The sequence below is a fragment of the Macaca mulatta genome, chromosome 1, assembly GCF_049350105.2.
Source record: "Macaca mulatta isolate MMU2019108-1 chromosome 1, T2T-MMU8v2.0, whole genome shotgun sequence".
In the NCBI taxonomy this organism is placed as follows: domain Eukaryota; kingdom Metazoa; phylum Chordata; class Mammalia; order Primates; family Cercopithecidae; genus Macaca; species Macaca mulatta.
The window spans coordinates 86,513,393-86,537,500 of NC_133406.1; the positions used below are offsets into that span (position 1 = coordinate 86,513,393).

At 52.9% G+C, this 24,108-nt stretch overlaps 7 pseudogenes; all 7 read left to right on the forward strand.

The window, feature by feature from the left end:
- Positions 1 to 4,849: 4,849 nt before the first annotated feature.
- LOC144338824 (5S ribosomal RNA) lies at positions 4,850 to 4,968 on the forward strand (annotated as a pseudogene).
- Positions 4,969 to 8,086: 3,118 nt separating this feature from the next.
- On the forward strand, positions 8,087 to 8,205 carry LOC144338850 (5S ribosomal RNA; annotated as a pseudogene).
- Positions 8,206 to 10,754: 2,549 nt separating this feature from the next.
- LOC144338827 (5S ribosomal RNA) lies at positions 10,755 to 10,873 on the forward strand (annotated as a pseudogene).
- A 971-nt stretch (positions 10,874 to 11,844) lies between these two features.
- LOC144338849 (5S ribosomal RNA) lies at positions 11,845 to 11,963 on the forward strand (annotated as a pseudogene).
- Positions 11,964 to 13,949: 1,986 nt separating this feature from the next.
- On the forward strand, positions 13,950 to 14,068 carry LOC144338854 (5S ribosomal RNA; annotated as a pseudogene).
- Positions 14,069 to 19,282: 5,214 nt separating this feature from the next.
- On the forward strand, positions 19,283 to 19,401 carry LOC144338882 (5S ribosomal RNA; annotated as a pseudogene).
- A 2,194-nt stretch (positions 19,402 to 21,595) lies between these two features.
- Positions 21,596 to 21,714, forward strand: LOC114675531 (5S ribosomal RNA; annotated as a pseudogene).
- Positions 21,715 to 24,108: the final 2,394 nt, after the last annotated feature.

A 24,108-nucleotide genomic window follows, 5' to 3' on the forward strand; every position in this document is an offset into this window, starting at 1 on the left:
CGGATGCGACATGGTGGAAACTCGGGAGCTCGGGGGAAACTCAGAAACTCGGAAACTCGGGGGAAGGCTGCAGGCAAGGAGCTCGGGGGTCCCGATCCCAGCTCGGCGGCCCTGGGCTGACGGTGCTGGCTGGAGTCCAGCGGGCATGGCTGGGCCGAGCTCTTGGGGCAGCCAGTCGCCTCTGCAGGCATCTACCACCATACCACCCTGAACGCACCTGATCTCAGAAGCTAAGCGGGGTCAGGCCTGGTTAGTACTTGAATGGGAGACCCTCTGGAAATACCAGGTCCTGTAGGCTTTTCTGCTTTCTTTCTTTTCTACCTTCCTTTCTTCCTTTCTTCCTTTCTTTCTCTCTCTTCTTTCTTTCTTTCTTTCTTTCTTTCTTTCTTTCTTTCTTTCTTTCTTTCTTTCTTTCTTTCTTTCTTTCTTTCTTTCTTTCTTTCTCTCTCTCTCTCTCTCTCTCTCTCTCTCTCTCTCTCTCTCTGTCTGTCTGTCTTTTTCTTCCAGACGGAGTCTTTCTCTGTCACCCAGGCTGGAGTGCAGTGGCGCGATCTCGGCACACTTTAAGCACTGCCTCCCGGGTTCACGCCATTCCCCTTCCTCAGCCTCCTGAGCGGCTGGGACTCCAGGCACCTGCCACAATCCCTGGCTCATGTTTTGTTGTACTAGAGATGGGTTTTCACTGTGTAAGCCAGGCTGGTCTGGATCTCCTGACTTCGTGATCCCAATGCCTCGGCCTCTCAAAGTGCTGGGAATACAGGCGTGATCCACTGTGCCCTGCCTGCTGTAGGCTTTTGTGGCTTGCCCTCTCCCTCCCTTCCCCCTACTGTCGCCATGCTTCCCAACCTCCCCTGACTCTGCTCCCCCTTTTCACTCGCCTACACCCCCGCCTCAGCTGGGGACCTCCTCCTGTGGGTCCGCCACCAAAGCACCACCAGAAAGCAGCATCCCACTGTTTCCTCCTCGCCACCACCTTGCTAGGAGCCAGGCTTCAGCCCGGGAGGGCAGGGGGCCGGACCCCAAAGGCGCAGGCATGGATTCCCTGCTGTTCACAATGTCTTCCCACTCCGGGATCGCCCAGGGGATTCAATCCACTCATCGGGCGCTGCTGCAAGCTTCCAAATGGGGGAAGGGGCGGGCAGGGGCAGCAGGTACTAGACACGCAGCCAAGGCCTCCACTTAAGGACGCAGGGGCTGCTTTATCCGGGGGAAGGACATTGCTATGCCAGGCACCAGGAAGGCAGTCCCCGTCTACCCAGATTCCCATTACCACAAACTTTGTGTGAACTCCAGTCCTGAGGACACACCAGAGACTCAGGCCACGGGCTCCTTGGGCACCCCCATTGCCATTAATTCTGCCAAATGGGCAGGCGCAATCTACAAATCAAGGGGACCACCACATCGCACCAAGAGAACAGGGAGATGCCAACAAAGGAAGGAGCCTACGAAACCCACCTCCAAAGCAAGCAATTAATCCAAGACAAATCGCGTCTGAGTGCTCCGTTGCTCCTTTCGCATGGAAGGCCTTGCCACCCTGTACTAGTCCAGCCCGAGCTCCCTCCACCCTGACCAGGCCTGCTCAAAAAGGCCCCGCTTACCGGAGCTGGGCGCTCCCACTCCAAGGCACTATCACTCTCGCTCTCTGGCTCCCTCCCCCTCTCTTCTGGGTTTGCCCCTGCCCCGCTTGCTACTTCTGTCACCTTCCCTCTGTCTCTCTGTCTCTCTCTCTTTGGCTGTCCCTCTCTCTTTCTCTGCATCTCTGTCTTTCTGTTTCCCTCTCCCCCACCCCTGTCTCTCTCGATCGCTGTCTCTCTGCCTCCCTAGGTTTCAATCTCTCCATCCATCTCTTCCTTGCTCTCCACCAAGCTGGTTGTGTGTGTATGCATAGGTGTGTGTGTGTTTGTGTGTGTGTATGTGTGTCTGTGTGTGTGCGCGCGCGTGTGTGTGGGTTCCCGTGCACGATTACCCAGGAGTGTCTGTGTGTGGGGCTGTGGATTTGCTCGTGGTGGTGGTGGGGTGTGTCTGGGTTTCTCTGATCCCCACTCGCTGGGGATCACACTGCCGGCTCTAGTGCCAGCTCTGGGCAAAGCAGGGCCATCTCCCAACCCCCAACCCCCCACACCCTCTTGCCCACTGGCAAGGTCTTGTTCGGGACAAGCCACCGTGGTTGGGGCGTTGCGAGAAAAGGGCCAAGAGTTGCTGGTCCGGATGTTCACCCTTGGCCAGCTCAGGCGGCTCTGGGTGGGTGGGGCAAGAGGGGTCCTCACAGGAGCTCCTGAGCAGCCAGTGATCCAAAAGAATATCTCCACGACAGGACGGAGGACTGGATGGTGTCCCAGGATAGTGGGCCCTGGGCCCTGATGCCTCAGAGCACTCAATGCTCCGAGCAGGCCGGACGCAGAGGATGCTCGGTGGATGAGGAGTCGGGTAAGGCTGAGAGCGAGTGGCCCCGGGGAACCTGATACGAGCCCGGCGGCCCCGGGCTGGTGGTGCCGGCTGGAAGACAGCAGTCTGATCTCCTCCAATCTCAGAAGTTAAGCAGGGTCAGGCCTGGTTAGTACTCGGTTGGGAGACCGTGTGGGAATACCGGATGCTATTGGCTTTTTGGCTTTCTTTCTTGTCTCTCTTTCTTTCTATCTTCCTTTCTACCCTTATCTCTCTCTCTCTCTCTTATTTTTTGCTTTCTTTCTTTCTTTTATTCTTTCTTTCTTTCTTTCCTTCTTTCTTTTTCTTTCTTTCTCTTTCTTTCTTTCTTTCTTTATTCTTTCCTTCCTTCCTTCCTTCCTTCCTTCCTTCCTTCCTTCCTTCCTTCCTTCCTTCCTTCCTTTTCTTCTTTCTTTCTTTTGTTTTCTTCCAAACGGAGTCTCGCTCTGTCACCCAGGCTGGAGTGCCATGGCGTGATCTCATCTCACTGCAAGCTCCACCTCCCGGGTTCACGCCATTTTCTTGCCTCAGTCTCCTGAGCAGCTGGGACTACAGGAGCCCGCCTGCATGCCGGGCTCATGTTCTGTAGTTTTAGTAGAGATGGGATTTCACCATATTAGCCAGGCTGATCTGGATCTCCTGCCATCGTGATCCACCCCTCCGGGCCCCAACAGTGCTGGGTTTACATACATGATCCACCATGCCTGGCCTGCTGTAGGCTTTTGTGGCTTGCTGCCTCCCTCAATTGCCCCTACTGTCCCCATGCTTCCCAACCTCCCCTGACCCTGCTCCCCCTTTTCGCCTGCCTACTCCCCTGCTGCAGCCGGAGACCTCGTCCTGGGGGTCCGCCACCAAAGCATCACCGGGCAGCAGCATCCTACTGTTTCCGCCTCACCACTGCCCTGCCAGGAGCCCGGCTCCAGCCCGGGAGGTCAGGGGGCCGGACCCAAAAGGCGCAGACGCGGGTTACACTGCCAGAATACCCATGCAATTCCATCCACACATCGGGCGCCATGGCAACCTTCCAAATTGGGGGAAGGGACGAGCAGGGGCAGCGGGTGTCACACACGCCAGCCAAGACTTCTGCTCCAGAACGCAGGGGCTGCTTTATCCGGGGGAAGGACATTGCATCGCTAGCCACCAGGAAAACAGTCCCTTTGCACCTGGATTCCCATTGCCACCAACTTCTTGTAAACTCCAGTCCCGAGAACACGCCAGAGACTCAGTCCTCGGGCCCTGTGGGCACGCCCAGTCCCTCCTCTCCCGCTGGCACACTCTGCAAATCAAGTGCTATTGTTGCGGTGCAGAGGCCACAGCACCGCACCAATAGCAGAGGAATATGCCTACAAAGAATGAGCCTATGAAACCCACCTCCAAAGCAAGCAATCAATCCAAGACAAAATCTGTCTCAGTGCTTGGTTTCTCCCCTCACATGGACGGTCTGGCCAAGCTGTTCTGGCCCAGCCCAAGCCCCCTCCACCCTATCCCGGGTTGATCAAAAGGGCTCTACAGGGCTCTATTCGCTCTTGCTCTCTACCTCCCTCCCCCTCTCTCTTCTGAGTTTGCCCCTGTACATCATGCTACTTCTGTTGCCTTCCCTCTGTGTCTCTGTCTCTCTCTCTCTCTCTGTCCCTCTCTCTTTCACTGCCTCTCTGTCTCTTTCCCTGCCCCCCTCCTATCTCTCTCGATCGCTGTCTCTCTCCCTTCCTCAGTTTCAATCTCTTCATCCATCTCTTCCTTGGTCTCCTTCAAGCTGTTTGTGTGTGTGTGCATGTGTGTGTGTGTGTGTGTGTCTGTGTGGATGCATGTGTGTGTAGGTTCCCGTGCCCGAGCGCCTGGGGTGTGTCTGTGTGTGGGCCTGTGGATTTGTTCCTAATGGTGGTGTGGTGTGTCTGGGTTTCTCTCAGGCCCTCTCGCTGGACATCAGTCTGCCGGTTCCAGTTCCAGCCTGAGGAAAACCAGGGCCATCCCCCATCTCCCAAACCCCTACGCCCTCTTGCCCACAGACCGGGACTGGGTCGCGACAAGCCACCGTGGTAGGGACATTCTGAGAAAAACTGCAAGCTTGGCTGGGGTGGATGTTCGCCCTTGACCAGCCCTGACGGCTGTGCGTGGATGGGGCAAGAGGGGGCCTTGCATGAGCTACTGAGCGGCCATGGATCTAAAGAATACCTCCTAGACAGGGCAGAGGACCAGACGGGTTCCCAGGATTGTGAGCCCTGGGCCCTGATGCACTCCCTGTTCCATGCAGGCCCGACGTGGTGGAAACTCGGGAGCTTGGGAGCTTGTGAGCTGGGGGAAGGCTGCGGGAGAGCGGCTAGTGGGTCCATATCCAAACCTGGTGGCCCTGGGCTGGTGGTACCGATTGGAAGCCGGTGGGCATGGCTGAGCTGGACTCTTGGGGCAGCCAGGTGCCTCTGCTGCCGTTTACGGCCATACCACCCTGAATGCGCCCGATCTGGTCTGATCTCAGAAATTATGCAAGGTTGGGCCTGGTTAGTACTTGGATGGGAGACCACCTGGGAATACCAGGTGCTGTAGCTTTTTTTGCTTTCTGGTCATTCTTTCTTTTCTACCTTCCTTTCCTCCCTTCTCACTCTCTTCTTTCTTTCTTTCTTTGTTTCTTTTTTCTTTCTTTTATTTCTTTCTCTCTTTCTTTCTTTCCTTCTTTCTTTCTTTCTTTCCTCTTTGTTACCCCCTTTCTTTTCATTCTTTCTCTCTCTCTTTCTTTCCTTCTTTTTCTTTGTCTCTCTTTCTTCTTTCTTTCCTTCTTTCTTTCTTTTCTTTTTTGTTCCTTCTTTCTCTCTTTCTTTTCTTCTTTCTTTCTTTTCTTTCTCTCGTTTTTCTTTCTTCTCTAATTCCTTCTTTCTTTCTTTTCTTTCATTCTCCCTCTCTTTCTTTCTTTTTTCTTTCTCTCTTTCTTTCTCCTTTCCTTCCTCCTTTTCTTCTTTCTTTCTGTCTCTTTATTTCTTTCTCTTTCTTTCCTTCTTTCTTTCGTTCCCTCTCTTTCTTTCTTCTTTCTTTCCTTCTTACTTTCTTTTCTTTCTTTCTCTCTCTCCATTTCTTTCTTTCTATCCTTATCTATGTCTCTATCTTTCTTTTCTTCTTCTTTCTGTAGTTCTTACTTATCTTTCTTTCTTACTCTCTCTCTCCCTTTCTTTCTCTTTCTTTCTTTCTTTCTTTCTTTCTTTCTTTCTTTCTTTCTTTCTTTCTTTCTTTCTTTCTTTCTTCTTGCTATCCTTCTTTCTTCCATTTCTTTTCTTCTCTTTCTTTCTTTCTTTCTTCAGGCTATCTTTCTTTCTTCCATTTCTTCTCCTTCCTTCCTTCCTTCCTTCCTTCCTTCCTTCCTTCCTTCCTTCCTTCCTTCCTTCCTTCCTTCTTTCTCTCTCTCTCTCTTTCTTTCTTTCTTTCTTTCTTTCTTTCTTTCTTTCTTTCTTTCTTTCTTTCTTTCTTTCTTTCTTTCTTTCTTTCTTTCTTTCTTTCTTTCTTTCTTTCTTTCTTTCTTTCTTTCTTTCTTTCTTTCTTTCTTTCTTTCTTTCTTTCTTTCTTTCTTCCTATCTCTCTTTTTGTTACAGATGGAGTCTCAGTCTGTCACCCAGGCTGTCGTAGTATGGCGCGATCTCGGCTCACTGCAAGCTCCGCCTCCTGTGTTCACGCCATTCTCCTGCCTCAGCCTCCCGAGCAGCTATGACTACAGTTGTCCGCCATCACACCCGGCTCATGTTTTGTAGTTTTAATAGAGGTGGGATTTCAACGTGTTAGTCATTTTGGATTTTGGTCTGGATCTCCTGACATCGTGTTCCACCTGGCTTGGCCTCCCACAGTGCTGGGATTACAGGCATGATCCACCACGCCTGGCCTGCGGTAGGCTTTTGTGGCTTGGCCCCTCCCTCAACTGCCCCTACTGTCACCCTGCTTCCCAACCTCCCCGGACTCTCCTCCCCCTTTGTCACCTGCCTAGACCCCTGCTGCAGCCGGGGACCTCCTCCTGGGGGTCCGCCACCAAAGCACCTCCGGGCATCAGAATCCCACCACTTCTACCTCACCACTGCACTGCCAAGAGCCTGGCTCCAGTCCAGAAGGGTGGAGGGCTGAAACCTAAAGGCGCAGGCATGGGTTCCCTGCTGTTCCCAGTGCCTTCCCACTCTGGGAATGACCAGGCGATTCAATCCACTCAACGGGTGCTGCCACAACCTTCCAAACCGGGGGAAGGGGTGGGCAGGGGCAGCAGGTACCACACATGTCAGCCAAGACCTCAGCTCCAGAACGCAGGGGCTGCTTTATCTGGGGGAAGGACGTTGCTTTGCCAGCCAAGAGGAAGAGTCCCTGTACACCTGGATTCCCATTGCCACTATTTTCATGTAAACTGCATTCCCGAGGACACTCCACAGACCCAGTCCTTGGGACCGGTGGGCACGCCCGTTGCCACGTCTCCAACCGTATGGGCGGGCGCACTCTGCCAATCAAGGGGCCCACCAAATCACACCAGGAGCATATGGAGGTGCCAAAAAAGGAAGGAACCTACATAAAACCACCTCCAAAGCAAGGAATTAATCCAAGAGAAATTAATCCGTCACAGCGCTCTGTTGCTCCTCTCGCATGAATGGCCTGGCCACCCTGTTCTCGCCCAGCCCAAGCCCCCTCCACCCTATCCCTGCCTGCTCAAAAGGGCCCTGCCTGCTCAAAAGGGCCCTGCCTGCTCAAAAGGGCCCTGCCTAAAGACGCAGGGCACTCTCTCTCCAAGGCTCTATCGCTGTTGCTCTCTAGCTCCCACCCCCTCACTGGGTTTGCCTCTGCACCTCACGATGTTTCTGTCGCCTTCCCTCTGTCTCTCTGTCTCTCTCTCTTTCTCTGTCCCTCTCTCTTTCTCTGCATCTCTGTCTGTCTCTTTCCCTCTCACCCTCCCCTGTCTCTCTCAATTGCTGTTTCTCTCTTTCCCTCAGTTTCAATCTCTCCATCCATCACTTCCTTGCTCTCCTTCAAGCCATTTGTGTGTACATGCATATATGTGTGTGTACGTGTGTGTGTGTATGTGTGCCTGCACTCGCGTGTGTGTGGGTTGCCGTGCAAGAGTGCCCCGGTGTGTCTGTGTGTGGGGCTGTGGATTTGCTCCTGGTGGTGGTGTGGTGTGTTTGGGTTTCTCTCACCCCTCTCGCTGGGGATCAAGCTGCCAGCTCTAGTGCCAGCCCGGGGCAAAGCAGAGCATTCCCCAACCCCCAACAACCCACGCCCTCTTGCCCACCAGCGGTTCTTGATCGGAACAAGTGACCATGGTTGGGGCATTGTGAGAAAAAGGCCACACGTGGCTGGGCCAGCTCTTCGATCTTGGCCAGTACTGACGGCTCTGGTTGCATGGGGCAAGAGGGGGCCTCGCAGGATTTCCTGAGAAACAGAGATCCAAAAGAATATCTCCGCGACAGGGCGGAGGATGAGATGGGGTTCCAGGATCGTTGGCCCTGGGCCCTGATGCCTTGGAGCACTCCCTGTTCTGAGTGGACCCAACGTGATGAAACCTTTGAATCTCGGGAGCTGGGGGAAGGCCATGGGCCAGGGGCTCGGGGGTCGCTATCCGAGCCTGGCGTCCTCAGGCTGGCAGCATCAGTTGGAAGCCGGCGAGCATGGCTGGGCTGGGCTCTTGTGGCAGCCAGGCGCCTATGCTGGCATCTACAGCCATACCACCCTGAACACATGAGATCTCATCTGATCTCAGAAGCTAAGCAACATCGGGCCTGGTGAGTACTTGGATGGGAGACCGCCTGGGAATACTGGGTGCTGTGGGCTTTTTTGCTTTCCTTCTTGTCTTTCTTTATTTTCCACCTTCCTCTCTTCCCTTCTCTCTCTCTGTCTTCTTTTTTGCTTTCTTTTTTTCTTTTTCTTCCCTTTCTTTCTCCCTTCCTTCCTTCCTTCTTTTCTTTTTCTTTCTTTCTTTCTTTCTTTCTTTCTTTCTTTCTTTCTTTCTTTCTTTCTTTCTTTCTTTCTTTCTCTTCTTTCTTTCTTACTTCTCTTTCCTTCTTTCTTTCTTTTTCTTTCCTTCTTTCTCTCTTTCTCTCTCTCTCCTTCTTTCTTTCATTTTTTCTTCTTGCTTTCCTTCTTTCCTTCTTTCTTTTCTTTCTCTCTTTCTTCTTTCTTTCTTTCTCTCTCTCTTTCTCTCTCCCTCCCTCGCTTCCTTCCTTCCTTCCTTCCTTCCTTCCTTCCTTCCTTCCTTCCTTCCTTCCTTCCTTCTTTCCTTCCTTTCTTCCTTCCTTCTCTCTTTCTGTCTTTCTTTATCTTCCAGATGGAGTCTCGCTCTGACACACAGTCTGGAGTGGAGTGGCCCAATCTTGGCTCACTGCAAGCTCTGCTTGCATCCCCGGCTCACACCATTTACCTGCCTCAGCCTCCCTAGCAGCTGGGACTAGAGGCGACTGCCACCCCACTCAGCTCACATTTTGTAGTTTTGTTAGAGATGGGGTTTCACCGTGTTAGCCTGGCTGGTCTGGACCTCCTGACCTCGTGATCCACCTGCCTAGGCCTCCCAAAGTGCTAGAATTACAGGCGTGATCCACCGTGCCTGACCTGCTGTAGCCTTTTGTGGCTTCCTCCCTTTCAGCCTTCCCCCTACTGTTGCCATGCTTCCCAACCTCCCCTGACTCTGCTCCCCCTTTATCGCCTGCCTAAATTACCGCCATACCTGGGGACCTCCTCCTTCGTGTCCGCCAACAAAACATCACAGAGCAGCAGCATCCCACCCCTTCTGCATCACCGCCACCCTGCCAGGAGTCTGGTTCCAGCCCAGGAGGGCAGGGGGCCAGACCCCAAAAGCGCAGGCGCCAGTTCCCTGCCGTTCTCCATGCCTTCCCTCTCCTGGAACTCCCAGGCGGTTCAATCCACTCATCGGGCGCCTCTGAAACCTAGCAAACTGGGGGAAAAGATGGGCAAGGGCTGTGGGTGCCACACATGCCGGCCATAACCTCCGCTCCAGAATGCAGGGGCTGCATAATCTGGGAGAAGTACATTGCTTTGCCAGCACCAGTAATACAGTCCCTGTGCACCCAGAATCCCATTGCCACCAACATCGTGTAAACTCCAGTCCCGAGAACACACCAGAGATGCAGGCCTCGGGCCCAGTGGGCATGCCCGGTTCCATGGCTCCCACCAAATGGCCAGGCGCACTCTGCAAATCAAGGTGCCCACCGCACCACACCAAGAGCACAGGGAGGTGCCAACAAAGGAAGGATCCTACAATACCCAAATCCAAAGCAAGCAATTAATCCAAGACAAATCCCGTCTCAGAGCTCCGTTGCTCCTCTTGCATGGACGACCTGGCCACCCTGTTGTGGCCCACCCCAAGCCCCCTCCACCCTACCCAGGACTGCTCAAAAGGGTCTTGCCTACCGGAACTGTGTGCTCCCTCTCAAAGGCTCTACCACTCTCACTCTCCAGCTCCCTCTCCCTCTCTCTTCTGGGATTGCCTTTGCATCTCGCGCTACTTCTGTCGCCTTCCCTCTGTCTCTCTGTCTCTCTCTTTCTCTGTCCCTCTCTCTTTCTCTGACTTTCTGTCTGTCTGTCTCTTTCCCTCTCCCCTTCCCCTGTCTCTCTCGATTGCTGTCTGTCTCCCTCCCTCAGTTTCAATCTCCCCATCCATCTCTTCCTTGCTCTCCTTCAAGCCGCTTGTGTGGGTGTGCATGTGTGTGTGTGTATGTGTATGTGTGTGTGTCTGTGTGCGTGCGTGCTTGCATGTGTGGGTTCCCGTGTGCGAGGTCCCTTGTGTGTCTGTGTGTGGGGCTCTGGATTTGCCCCTGGTGGATGTGGGGTGTGTTTGGGTTTCCCTCTGCCCCTCTAGCCAGAGGTCAGGCTGCCAGCTCTAGTGCCAGCCCAGGGCAAAGTAGGAACATGCCAGAAACCACAATCCCCAACTCTGTCTTGCCCAGCGACTGGGTCTTGGTTGGAACAAGCGACCATGCTGGGGGCGTTGTGAGAAAAGCCCTGGGAGGCTGGGCCAGCTGTTCGAACTTGGCCACCCTTGATGGCTCTGGGTGGGTGGGGCAAGAGGGGGCCTTGAAGGAGCTCCTGATTGGCCAGGGATCCAATAGAATACTTCCGCGACAGGGTGGAGGACCTGACGGGGTCCCATGATGGTGGGCCCTGGGCCCTGACTCCTCGGAACACTCTCTGTTCCAAGCGGGCCTGATGTGGTGGAAGCTCAGGAGCTCGGGAGCCAGGGGAGGACCGCGGGCGAGCGTCTCATGGGTTCCGATCCGAACCTTGCGGCCTAGGGCTAGCGATGCCAGCTGGAAGCCAGTGGGCATGGCTGGGCCAGGCTCTTGGGACAACCAGGCACCTCTTTCTGTGTCTATGGCCATACCACCCTGAACGCAACTGATCTTGTCTGATCTCGGAAGCTAAGCACGGTCGGGCCTGGTTAGTACATGGATGGGAGACCAGCTGGGAATACCGAGTGCTGTAGGCTTTTTTGGTTTCTTTTTTGTCTTTCTTTCTTTTCTACCTTCCTTTCTTCCCTTCCCTCTCTCTCCTCTCCCTCCCTCTTCTTTCTTTCCTTCCTTCCTTCTTTCTGTCTTTCTTTCTTTTCTTTCTTTCTCTCTTTCTTTCTTCTTTCTTTCTTTCTTTCTTTCTTTCTTTCTTTCTTTCTTTCTTTCTTTCTTTCTTTCTCTTTCGTTCTTTCTTTCCTTCTTTCTCTTTCTTTCTTTCCTTGTTCCTTTCCATCTTTCTTTCTTTTTCAATCTCTCCATCCATCTCTTCCTTGTTCTCCTTCAAACTGTTTGTGGGTGCGTGCATGTGTGTGTGTGTGTTTGTGTGCGTGGGCACAATTGTGTGTTACCGTGCCCGAACGTCCAGGTGTGTCTCTGTGTTGGGCTGTGGATTTGCTCCTGGGGGCGGTAGGGTGTGTCTGGGTTTCTCTCAGCCCCTCTCACCAGAGATCAGGCTTCCAGTTCTAGTGCCAGCCCAGGCCAAAGCAGGGCCATCCCCCATCCCCCAACAACCCACACTCTCTTGCCCACCGACCGAGTCTTCATCGGGACAAGCGACCGTGTTGGGGGCATTGTGAGAAAACGCCACGCAATGCTGTGTTGGCTGTTCGCTATTGGCCATCTCAGACGGCTCTGGCTGTGTGGGGCAAGAGGGGGCCTTGCAGGAGCTCCTGAGCCACCAGGTATCCAAAAGAATACCTCTGTGACAGGGCGGAGGACCAGACGGGGTTCCAGGATCATGGGCCCTGGGCCCTGATGCATTGGAGCACTCCCTGTTCGAAGCGGGCTGGACAAGGTGGAAGCTCAGGAGCCCGTGAGCTGGGAGAAGGCCACGGGTGAGCTGCTCGGATGTCCCGATTCAAGCCTGGAGGCCCTGGGCTGTCGTTGCTGGCGGGAAGCTGGCTGGCATGGCTTGGAAGGGCTCTTGTGGCAGCCAGGTCCCTCTGTCAGTGTCTATGGCCATAGCACCCTGAATGCGTGAGATCTCGTCTGCTCTCGGAAGCTAAGCAGGGTTGGGCCTGGGTAGTACTTGGATGGGAGACCACCTGGGACTATGGGGTGCTGTAGGCTTTTTTGCTTTCTTTCTTTTCTACCTTCCTTTCTTCCCTTCTCTCTCTCTTCTTATTTGTTTTCTTTCTTTCTCTCTCTCTCTTTCTTTCTTTCATTGTTTCTTTCTTTCTTTTCTTTCTTTCTCTCCCTTCCTTCCTTCCCTCCCTCCCTCCCTCCCTCCCTCCCTCCCTTCCTTCCTTCCTTCCTTCCTTCCTTCCTTCCTTCCTTCCTTCCTTCCTTCCTTCCTTCCTTCCTTCCTTCCTTCCTTCCTTCTTTTTCTTCCAGATGGAATCTCTCTCTATCACCCAGGGTGGAGTGCAGTGGCACGATCACGGCTCACTTCAAGCTCCGCCTCGTGCTTTCACGCCATTCTCCTGCATCAGCCTCCTGAGCAGTGGGGTCTACAGGTGCCCGCCCCCACACGGGCCTCATGTTTTGTAGTTTTAGTAGAGACCGGGTTTCACGGTGTTAGCCAGGCTGGTCTAGATCTCCTGACCTCGTCATCCACCCTCCTCAGAATCCCAACGTGCTGTGGTTACAGGCGTGATCCACCGCACCTCTCCTGCTGTAGTCTTTTGTGGCTTCCTACCTCCCTCCCTTCCCCCTACTGTTGCCATGCTTCCCAACCTCTCCGGACTCTGCTCCCACTTTATTGCCCACCTACACCCCCGACATAGCTGGGGACGTCCTCTTGGGGGTCCACTACGAAAGCATAACCAGGCAGCAGCCTCCCAGCACTTCCACCTCGCCACCGTCATACCAGGAACCCAGGTTCATCCTGGGAGGGCAGGGGGCTGGACCATAAAGGTGCAGGCACAGGTTGCCTGGGCACGCCCATGGCCTCCATGGCTCCATGGCTCCTGCCAAACAGGCAGGGACACTCTGCAAATCAAGGGGCCCACCACATGGCACCAAGAGCACAGGGAGGTGCCAACATGGGAAGGAGCCTACAAAACCCACCTCCAAATCAAACAATTAATCCAAGACAAAATCCATCTCAGTGCTCCATTTCTCCTCTTGCATGGATGGCCTGGTCATCCTGTTCTGGCCCACCCCATGCCCCCTCCACCCTATCCTGGCCTGCTCAAAAGGGCCCTGCCTACCAGAGCAGGATGCTCCCTCTCCAAGGCTCTATTGCCCTCGCTCTCTCGCTCCCTTGCCCTCTCTCTTCCGGGTTTGCCCCTGCATCTCGAACTACTTCTGCTGCCTTCCCTCTGTCTTTCTCTGTTCCTCTCTCTTTCTCTGTCTCTCTGTTTGTCTCTTTCCTACTCCCCCTCCCCTGTCTCTCTCAATGGCTGTCTCTCTCAATCCCTCGGTTTCAATCTCTCCATCCATCTCTTCCTTGCTCTCCTTCAAGCCGTTTGTGTGTGCGTGCATGTGTGTGTGTGTCTGTGTGTGTGTGTGCGCACACACACGTGTGTGGGTTCCCATGCATGTGCACCCGGGTGTGTCTGTCTGTGGTGGTATGGATTTGCTGCTGGTGGTGGTGGGGTGTGTCTGGTTTCTTAGCTGCTGACTCTAGTGCCAGACCGGGTTAAAGCAGGGCCATCCCCCAACCCCCAACACCCCACGCCCTCTTGCCCACCGGCCGGGTTTTGCTCGGGACAAGCTACCATGGTGTGGGCGCTGTGAGAAAAAGGCCACACCTGGCTGGAACAGCTGTTCACCCATGGTCAGCCCTGACGGCTCTGTGTGGGTGGAGCAAGAGGGGGATTCGCAGGAGTTCCTGAGGGGCCAGGGATCCTAGAGAATACCTGTGCGACAGGATGGAGGAGGGGACAGGGTCCCAGGATCGTGGGCCCTGGGTGCTGACGCCTCGGAGTGATCCCTATTTTGAACGGGCCCAACGTGATGGAAACTCGGGAGCTCGGGAGCTGGGAGAAGGGCCTGGGCGAGTGGCTCCTGGATCCCAATACGAGCCCAGCAGGCCCGGGATGGCAGTGCCGGCTGGAAGCTGGCGGACATGGCTGGGCCAGGTTCTTGGGGCAGCCAGGCGCCTCTGTTGCTGTCTACTGCCATACCACCCTGAACACGATCAATCTCGTCTGATCTTACAAGCTAAGCAGTGTCGGGCCTGGTTAGTACTTGGATTGGAGACCCCCTGGGAATTCCGGGTGCTGTAGGTGTTTTTTCTTTCTTTTTTGTCTTTCTTTCTATTGTACCTTCGTTTCTTCCCTTCTCTCTCTCTCCTCTTTCTTTCTTTCGTTCTTTCTTTCCTTTTTTCTTTCTTTCTTTTGTCTTCCTTTCTCTCTTTCCTTCTTTCTTCTTTCTTTTCTTTCATTATTTCTCTTTCTTTCCACCTTTCTTTGTTTTCTTTCTTTCTTTCTTCTTTCCATCCTCCTTTCTTTTCTTTCTCTCTCTCTTTCTTCTTTCTTTAATTCTGTCTTTCTCACTCTCTTTCTTTCTTTTCTTTCTCTCTTTCTTTCTTCTTTCTTTTCTCTTTCTTTCTTTCTCTCTCTCTCTCTCTCTCTCTCTCTCTCTCTCTCTCTCTCTCTCTCTCTCTCTCTCTCTCTCTCTCTCTTCCAAATGGTGTCTCACTCTGTCACCCAGGCTGGAGTGCAGTGGCACGGTCTTGACTTACTTCAAGTTCTGCCTTTCTTGTACATGCCATTACCTGCCTCATCCTCCTGAGCAGCTGGGACTACAGAGGCCCGCCACCACACCCGGCTCATGTTTTGTAGTTTTAGTAGAGACAGGGTTACACAGTGTTAGCCAAACTGGTCTGGATCTCCTGACCTCGTGATCCACGTGCCTTGACCCTTGAAAGTGCTGTGATTACAGGCATGCCTTGACCCTTGAAAGTGCTGTGATTGTAGGCTTTTGGGGCTTCCCCCCTCATTCCCTTCCCCCTACTTCTGCCATGCTTCCCAACCTAGCCTGATGCTGCTTCCGTTTTATGGCCAGCCTACACCCCCACAGCAGTCGGGGATCGCCTCCTGGGGGTCCCCCACCAAAGCACCACCAGGCAGCTGCATTCCACCTCTTCCACCTCGCCTCTGCCTCGCCAGGATCCCAGCCCCAGTCTGTGATGGCAGGGGGCCCAACCCCAAATGCGCAGGCATGTGTTAGCTGCCTTTCCCAGTCCCTACCCACTCCCACAATGCCCAGGCGATTCAATCCACACTTTGGGTGCTTCTGGAACTTTCCAAACCAGGGAAAGGGGCAGGCAGGGGCAGCGGGTGACATACGTGCCAGCCAACATCTCTGCTCCAGTACACTTTGGCTGCCTTATCTGGGGGAATTACATTGTGTCACCAGGAACCAGGAAAACAGTCCCTGTGCACCCAGCTTCCCATTGCCACCATGTTCATGTAAACTCCAGTTTGAGGACACTCCACAGACCCAGGACTCAGGCCCCGTGGGCTCGCCGGTTGCCACAGCTCCCGCCAAATGGGTGGGCACACTCTGCAAATCAGGGGGCCCACTGCATCACACAAAGGGCACAGGGAGGTTCCAACAAAAGAACGAGCCTACAAAACCCACATGCAAGGAAAACAATTAATCCAAGAAAAAACCAGTCTCAACGCTCCACGGTGCTCCTCTCGCATGGATGGTATAGCCACACTGTTCTGGCCTTGTCCAAGCCCCCTCCACCATATCCCAGTCTACTCAAAAGGGCCCTGCCTACCGGATCAGGGCAGTGTCTCTCCAAAGCTCTATCGCTCTCGCTCTCTAGCTCCCGCCACCTCTGTCTTCTGGGTTTGTCCCTGCACCTCGCGCTACTTTTGTTGCCTTCCGTCGGTTTCTCTATCTCTTTCTCTGTCCCTCTCTATTTCTCTGCCTCTCTGTCTGTCTCTTTCCCTCTCCCCTTCCCTTGTCTCGCTCGATCGCTGACTCTCTCACTCCCTCGGTTTCAATCTCTCCATCCATCTCTTCTATGCTCTCCTTCAAGCCGTTTGTGTGTGCGTTCATCTGTGTGTGTGTGTCTGTGGGTGTGCGTACACGCGTGTGTGGTTTCCCACATGAAAGAACCCAGGTGTGTCTCATTGTGGGGCTGTGTATTTGTTCCTGTTGGAGGTGAGATGTGTCTGGGTTTTTCTCAGCCCCTTTCGCCGGGGATCAGGCTGCCAGCTCATGTGCCAGCCTGGAGCAAAGCAGGGCCACCCCCATGCCCAACCCACCACACCCTCTTGCCCACCGGCTGGGCCTTGGTCGGGACTAGCGACTGTGGTGGGGGCGTTTTGATAAAAAGGCTACACATGGCTGGGCCAGCTGTTCGCCCTTGGCCAGCCCTGACGGCTCTGGGTGGGTGCGGCAAGAGGGGGCCTCACAGGAGCTCCTGAGCTGCCAGGGACCCAAAAGAATACATCCCCAACAGGGTGGAGGAGCGGACAGGGTCCCAGGATCGTGGCTCTGGGCCCTGATGCCTTGGAGCACTCCCTGTTCCAAGCGAGTGTGATGTGGTGGAAGCTCGGGAGCTCAGGAGTCAGGGGGAAGGCTGAGGGCGAGAAGCTCGGGGGTCCCGATCCCAGCCCGGCAGCCCCGGGGCAATGGTGCTGGTTGGAAAGTGGCGGGCATGGCTGGGCCAAGCTTTTGGTGCAGCCAGGCACCTCTGCCACTGTCCACCACCATGCCACCCTGATCAGATCTCATCTGATCTCGGGAGCTAAGTAGGGTCAGACCTGGTTAGTACTTGAATGGGAGACCATGTGGGAATACCGGGTGCTGTAGGCTTTTTTGCTTTCTTTCCTGTCTTTCTTTCTTTTCTTCCCTTCTCTCTCTCTCTCTCTCGTTTGCTTTCTTTCTTTCTTTCCTTCTTTTGTCTTTCTTTTCTTTCTTTCTTTTTCTCTTTCTTTTCTTTCTCTTCCTTCCTTCCTTCCTTTTCTTTCTTTCTTTCTTTCTTTCTTTCTTTCTTTCTTTCTTTCTTTCTTTCTTTCTTTCTTTCTTTCTTTTCTTTCTTTCTTTCTTTCTTTCTTTCTTTCTTTCTTTCTTTCTTTCTCTCTCTCTCTCTCTCTCTCTCCCTCCCTCCCTCCCTCCCTCCCTCCCTCCCTCCCTCCCTCCCTCCCTCCCTTCCTTCCTTCCTTCCTTCCTTCCTTCCTTCCTTCCTTCCTTCCTTCCTTCCTTCCTTCCTTCCTTCCCTCCTTCCTTCCTTCCTTCCTTTCTTTTTTTCCAAATGGAGTTCCTCTCTGTCACCCAGACTGGAGTGCAATAGTGTAATCTAATCTCACTGCAAGCCCCGCCTCCCAGGTTCATGCCATTCTCCTGCCTCAGTCTCCTGAGAAGCTGGGACCACATGCTCCCACCACCACACCCAGCTCATGTCTTGTAGTTTTACTAGAGACGGGGTTTCATCGTGTAAGCCAGGCTGGTCTGGATCTCCTGACCTTGTGATCCACATGCCGGGGCCTCCCAATATGCTGGGATTGTATTCATGATCCACCCCGCCCGGCCTGCAGTAGGGTTTTGTGGCTTCCCCATTCCCTCCCTTCCCCCTACTGTCGCCATGCTTAACAACCTCCCCTGTCTCTGCTCCCCCTTTTTCGCACCCTACACCCTCAACACACCCGGGGAACTCCCTCTGGGGGTACGCCACAAAAGTACCACTGGGCAGCAGCATTCCATTGCTTCCACCTAGCCGCCGCCCCGCCAGGAGCCAGGAATCTTTGGCAAGACCCCAAAGTCGCAGGACCGGGTGTTTGCATTTTGAGAAAAAGTCCATGTGCCACTCTGCCGCCTGTTCGTCCTTGTCCAGCCCTGACGGCTCTGGGTGGGTGGGGCAAGAGGGGTCCTCACAGGAGCTCCTGAGCCTCCAGGGATCCAAGAGAATACCTCTGCGATAGGGCAGAGGACCGAACGGGGTCCCAGGATCATGAGTCCTGGGCCCTGACGCCTCGGAGCACTTCCTGTTCCGAGACCCCCAGACGTGGTGGAAGCTCGGGAGCTCAGGAGCTGGGGGAAGGCCGCAGGCGAGTAGCTCAGGGGTCCCAATAGGAGCCCAGAGGCCCGGGGGTGGCGGTGTCGGTTGGAAGCGTGCGAGATCTCATCTGATCTCGGAAGTTAAGCAGGGTCGGGCCTGGTTAGTACTTGGATGGGAGACCGCGTGGGAATACTGGGTACTGTAGGGTTTTTGCTTTCTTTCTTGTCTTTCTTTCTTTTCTACATTCCTTTCTTTCCTACATTCCTTTCTTTCATTCTCTCTCTCTCCTTTCTTTCCTTTCTTTCTCTCTTTCTTTTTTCCTTTTTTCTTTCCTTCTTTCTTTCCTTTCTTTCTCTCTCTCTTTCTTTGTTTCTTTCTTTTTTCTTTCCATCTATATTTCCTTTTTCTTTCTTCTTTCTTACTTTTCTCTTTCTTTCTTTCTTTCTTTCTTTCTTTCTTTCTTTCTTTCTTTCTTTCTTTCTTTCTTTCTTTCTTTCTTTCTTTCTTTCTTTCTTTCTTTCTTTCTTTCTTTCTTTCTTTCTTTCTTTCTTTTTCTTCCAGATGGAGACTTGCTCTATCACTCATGGTGGAGTGCAGTCGCACAATCTCCCCTCACTGCAAGCTCCACCTCACGCATTCACACCATTCTCCTGCCTCAGCCTCCCGAGAAGTTGGGAATACAGGTGCCCACCCCCACGCTGGGCTCATGTTTTGTAGTTGTAGTAGAGATGGGGATTCACTGTGTTAGCCAGGCTGGTCTGGATCTCCTGACCTTGTGATCCACATGCCTCGACCTCCCAATGTGTTGGAATTACATTCGGGATCCTCCGTGCCCAGCCTGCAGTAGGCTTTTGTGGCTTACCCCCTCCCTCCATTCTGCCTACTATCCCCATGCTTCCCAACCTCCCCTGACTCTGCTCCCCCTTTATCATGCCCCTAAACCCCCGATGCACCTGGGGAACTCCTTCTGGGGGTGTGCCACCAAAGAACCACCAGGCAGCAGCATTCTACCGATTCCACCTAGCCACCGCCAGGCCAGGAGCCCGGCTCCAGCCTGTGAGGGCAGGGGGCCGGATTCCAAATCTCAGGCCCAGGTGTTGTCATTTTGAGAAAAGGGCCACATGCCGCTTGGCCGCCTATTTGGCATTGGCCAGCCCTGACGGATCTATCTGTGTTAGGAAAGAGGGGGCCTCACAGGAGCTTGTGAGCCACCAGGGATCCAAAAGAATATCTCTGTGACAGGGCAGAGGACCAGACTGGGTCACAGGATCATGGGCCCTGGGCCCTGACGCCTTGGAGCGCTCCCTGTTCTGATCTGGCCAGACGTCGTGGGAGCTTGGGAGCTCGGAAGTCGGGGGAACGCCATGGGAGAGTGCCTCAGGGGTCCAAATACCAGCCTGGAGGCCCCGGGCAGGCGGTGCTGGCTGGAAGCCGGCAGGCATAGCTGGACCCGGCTCTGAGGGCAGCCAAGGGCCTCTGTGGTGTCTACATCCATACTACTTTGAATGTGCCCAATCTCATCTGATCTCAGAAGCTAAGCAGGGTCGAGTCTTGTTAGTACTTGGATGGGAGACCACCTGGGAATACCGGATGCTACAGGCTTTTTTGCTTTCTTTCTTGTCTTTCTTTTCTACCTTCCTTTCTTCCCTTCTCTCTTCCTTCCTTCCTTCCTTCCTTTCTTTCTCTTTCTTTCTTTCTTTCTTTCTTTCTTTCTTTCTTTCTTTCTTTCTTTCTTTCTTTCTTTCTTTCTTTCTTTCTTTCTTTCTTTCTTTCTTTCTTTCTTTCTTTCTTTCTTTCTTTCTTTCTTTCTCTTCCAGACAATGTCTCACTCTGTCACTCAGGCTGGAGTGCAGTGGCTTGTTCTTGGCTCACTGCAAGTTCTGACTCCCGGGTTCCCGCCATTCTCCTGCCTCAGCCTCCCGAGTAGCTGGGACTGCAGGCATCTGCCACCACGCCTGGCTCATGTTTTGTAATTTTAGTAGAGATGGCATTTCACCATGTTAGCCAGGCTGGTCTGGATCACCTGACCTCGTGATCCAACTGCCTCAACCTCCCAAAGTACTGGGATTACAGGTGTGATTCACTGTGCCGGGCCTGTTGTAGTCTTTTGTGGCTTCCCCCCTGCCTGTCTTACCCCTACTGTTGGCATGCTTACCAACTTCCCCTGACTCTGCTCCCACTTTATCGCCCGCCTACACACCCGCTGCAGCCTGGGACCTCCTCCTGGGGGTCCGCCACCAAAGCAGCCCTGGGCTGCAGGACCCCAATGCTTCTGCCTTGCTGCTGCTCTGCCAGGAGCCCAGCTCCAGTCTGGAAGGGCAGCAGACCGGACCCCAAAGGCGCAGGCGCAGATTCCCTGCCGTTCATGGTGTCTTCCCGCTCCCGGAATGCCTAGGTGATTCAATCTACCTATCAGACCCCGCTGTGACCTTCCAATCAGGTTAAAGGGGCCAGCAGGGGCAGCAGGTGCCACACACACCAGGCAAGACCTCCGCTCCAGAATGCAGGGCCTGCTTTATCTGGTCGAAGGACATTGCTCTGTCAGTCACCAGGAGAACAGTCTCTGTGCACCTGGATTCACATTGCCACCAACTTCATGTAAACTCTAGTCCTGAGAAACAAACCAGAGACCCAGGCCTTGGGCCCTGTGGGTACGCCTGGTTCCATGGCTCCCGAGAAATGAGTGGGTGCACTCTGCAAATCAAGGGGCCCACCACACCACAACAACAGCACAGGGAGCTGCCAGCAAAGGAAGGAGACTAGGAAAACCACCTCCAAAGCAAGTAATTAATCCAAGACAAAACCCGTCTCAGTGCTCTGTTGCTCCTCTCGCATGGACATCCTGGTCACCCTGTTCTGGACCAGCCCAAGCCCCCTCCACCCTATCCCAGTCTGTTCAAAAGTGCCTGGCCTAGCAGAGCAGGGCACTCCCTCTCCAAGACTCTATCGCTCTTGCTCTCCAGCTCCCTGCATCTCTCTCTTCTGGGTTTGCAGCTTCACCTCCTGCTACTTCTGTCACCTTCCCTCTGTGTCGCTGTCTCTCTCTCTTCTCTGTCCCAGTCTTTCTCTGAATCTCTGTCTGTCTCTTTCCCTCTCCCCTTCCCATGTCTCTCTCGATAGATATCTCTCTCCCTCCTTCGGTTTCAATCTGTCCATCCATCACTTCCTTGCTCTCTTTAAAGCCATTTGTGTTTGCATGCATGTGTGTGTATGTGTGTGTGTGTGTTGTGTGTCTGTGTGTGCGTGCACGCGTGTGTGGGTTCCTGAACGCGAGCGCCCAGGTGTGTCTGTGTGTGGGGCAGTGGATTTGCTCCTAGTGGTGCTGGCGTGTGTCTGGGTTACTCTCAGCCCCTCTCACTAGAGATCAGGCTGCCGGCTCTAGTGCCAGCCCGGGGCAAAGCAGGGCAATCCCCTGACCCCCAACATCTCACGCCCTCTTGCCCACCAGCCGGGTCTTGGTCGGGATAAACGAGCGTGGTGTTGGCATTGTGAGAAAACGTCCATGCACTGCTCAGCCACCTGTTCGCCCTTGGCCAGCCCTGATGGCTCTGGCTGGGTGGGGCAAGAAGTGGCCTCACAGGAGCTCCTGAGCTGCCGGGGATCCAAAAGAATACCTCCGTGACAGGGTGGAGGACTGGACGGGGTCCCAGGATCATGGGCCCTGGGCCCTGATGCCTTGGAGCACTCCCTGTTTGGAGTGGGCCTGATGGGTGGAAGCTCGTGCTGACAGGGACAGCTGGAAGCTGGTGGGCGTGGCTGGTCCGGGGTCCTGGGGCAGCCAGGTGCGTCTGCCGGCATCTAGGGGCATACCACCCTGACCCCGCCTGATCTCACCTGATCTCAGAAGCTAAGCAGTGTGGGGCCTGGTTAGTACTTGGATGGGAGACAGCCTAGGAACACCGGGTGCTGTAGGCATTTTTGTTTTCTTTCTTGTCTTTCTTTTCTACCTGCCTTTCTTTCCTTCTCTGTCTCTCTCTTCTCTCTTTCTTTCTTTTCTTTCTTTCTCTCTTTCTTTCCATCTTTCTTTCTTTCTTCCTTCTTTCTTTTTTCTTTCTCTCTCTCTTTTTCTTTCTTTCTTTCCTTATGTATTCTTTTCTTTCTCTCTTTCTCTTTGTTTCTTCTTTCTTTTCTTTCATTCTTTTTCTCTCTTCCTTTCTTTCCGTCATTCTTTGTTTCTTTCTTTTCTTTCTGTCTCTCATCCTTTCCTTCATCCTTTTCTTTCTCTTTCTTTCTTTCTTTTCTTCTTTCTTCGTTTTCTTTCTTTCTCTTTCTTCTTTGTTTTTCCTTCTTTCCTTCTTTTCCTTCTTTCTCTCTTTCTTTCTTCTTTCTTTCCTTCTCACTTTCTCTCTGTCTTACTTCCTCCCTCCCTCCCTCCCTCTCTTTCTTTCTGTCTTCCTTCCTTCCTTCCCTCCTTCCTTCCTTCCTTCCTTCCTTCCTTCCTTCCTTCCTTCCTTCCTTCCTTCCTTCCTTCCTTCCTTCCTTCCTTCCTTCCTTCCTTCCTTCCTTCCTTCCTTCCTTCTTTCTTTCTTTCTTTCTTTCTTTCTTTCTTTCTTTCTTTCTTTCTTTCTTTCTTTCTTTCTTTCTTTCTTTCTTTCTTTCTTTCTTTCTTTCTTTCTTTCTTTCTTCTTTCTGCCTTTCTGCCTTTCTTTCTGCCTTTTTCTTCCAGACGGAGTCTCCCTCTGTCACCCAGGCTGGAGGGCAGTGGCGCGATCTCGGCTCACTGCAAGCTCCTCCTCCGGGGTTCACGCCATTCTCCTGCCTAAGCCTCCCGAGCAGCTGGGACTACAGGCGTGGTCACCATGCCCAGCTCATTTTGTAGCTTTAGTAGAGATGTGGTTTCACCGTGTTAGACTGGCTGTTCTGGATCTCCTGACTAAGTGACCCACCCCCTCGGCCACACAAAGTGCTGGATTACAGGCATGATCCACCACTCCCTGCCTGCTATAGGCTTTTGTGTGTTGTCCTTTCCCTCAATTGCCCCTTCTGTCACCATGCTTCCCAACCTCCCCTGACTCTGCTCCCCCTTTATCACCCGCCTACTCCCCTGCCACAGGCAGGAACCTCCTCCTGGGTATCTGGCACCAACACACCACCAGGCAGCAGCATCCCACTTCTTCTGCCTCACCACTGCCCTCCCAGGAGACTGGCTCCAACCTGGGAGAGGAGGGGGCCAGACAACAAAGGCACAGGCGTGGGTTCCCAGCCATTCGCGGTGCCTTCCCGCTACCGGAATGCCCATGCGATCCAATCCACATATCGGGCACTGATGCAACCTTCCAAACTGGGGGAAGGGGCTGGCAGGGGCAGCGGGTGCCACACATGCCAGCCAAGACCTCCACTCTAGAATGCATGGGCTGCTTTGTCCAGGAGAAGGACATTAATTCTGCAGTCACCAAGAAAACAGTCACCTTGCACCTGGATTCCCATTGCCACCAACTTCTTGTAAACTCCAGTCCCGAGGACATACCAGAGACCCAGGCCTCGGGCCCCGTGGGCACGCCCGGTGCCACGATGTCTACCACCATACCACCCTGAATGTGCCAGATCTCATCTGATCTTGGAAGCTAAGCAGGGTAGGATCTGGTTAGTACTTGGATGGGAGATACCGGGTGCTGTAGGCTTTTTTGCTTTCTTTCTTGTCTTTCTTTCTATTCTGTCCTCCTTTCTTTCCTTCTCTCTCTCTCTTTTTTCTTTCTTTCTTTTCTTTCATTCTCTCTTTCTTTCTTTCCATCTTTCTTTCATTCTTTCTTCTTTGCTTCCCTCTTTCTTTCTTTTCATTCTTTCTTTCTCTCTCTTTCCTTCTTTTTCCTTTCTTTTCTTTCTGGCTTTCTTTCTTTCTTCATTCTTTCCTTCTTTATTTTTCTTTTCTTTCTGTCTTTCCCTCTCTTTCTTTCTTTTCTTCTTTCTTTTCTTGCTCTCTTTTTTCTTTCTTCTTTCTTTAATTCTTTCTTTTCATTCTTTCTCTCTTTCTTTCTTTTCTTTCTCTCTTTCATTCTTACTTATTTCTTTCCTTCTTTCTTTCCTTTCTCTCTTTCTCCCTTTCTTTCTTTTTTCTTTCGTTCTCTCTCTCTTTCTTTCTATTTCTTTCTTTCTTTCTGTCTTCTTTCTTCCCTTCTTTCTCTCTTTCTTTCCTTCTTTCTTTCTTTTGTTTCTTTCTCTCTCTCTTTCTCCCTCTTTTTCTCTTTCTTTCTTTCTTTCTTTCTTTCTTTCTTTCTTTCTTTCTTTCTTTCTTTCTTTCTTTCTTTCTTTCTTTCTTTCTTTCTTTCTTTCTTTCTTTCTTTTCTTCTTTCTTTTTCTTCCAAATGGAGT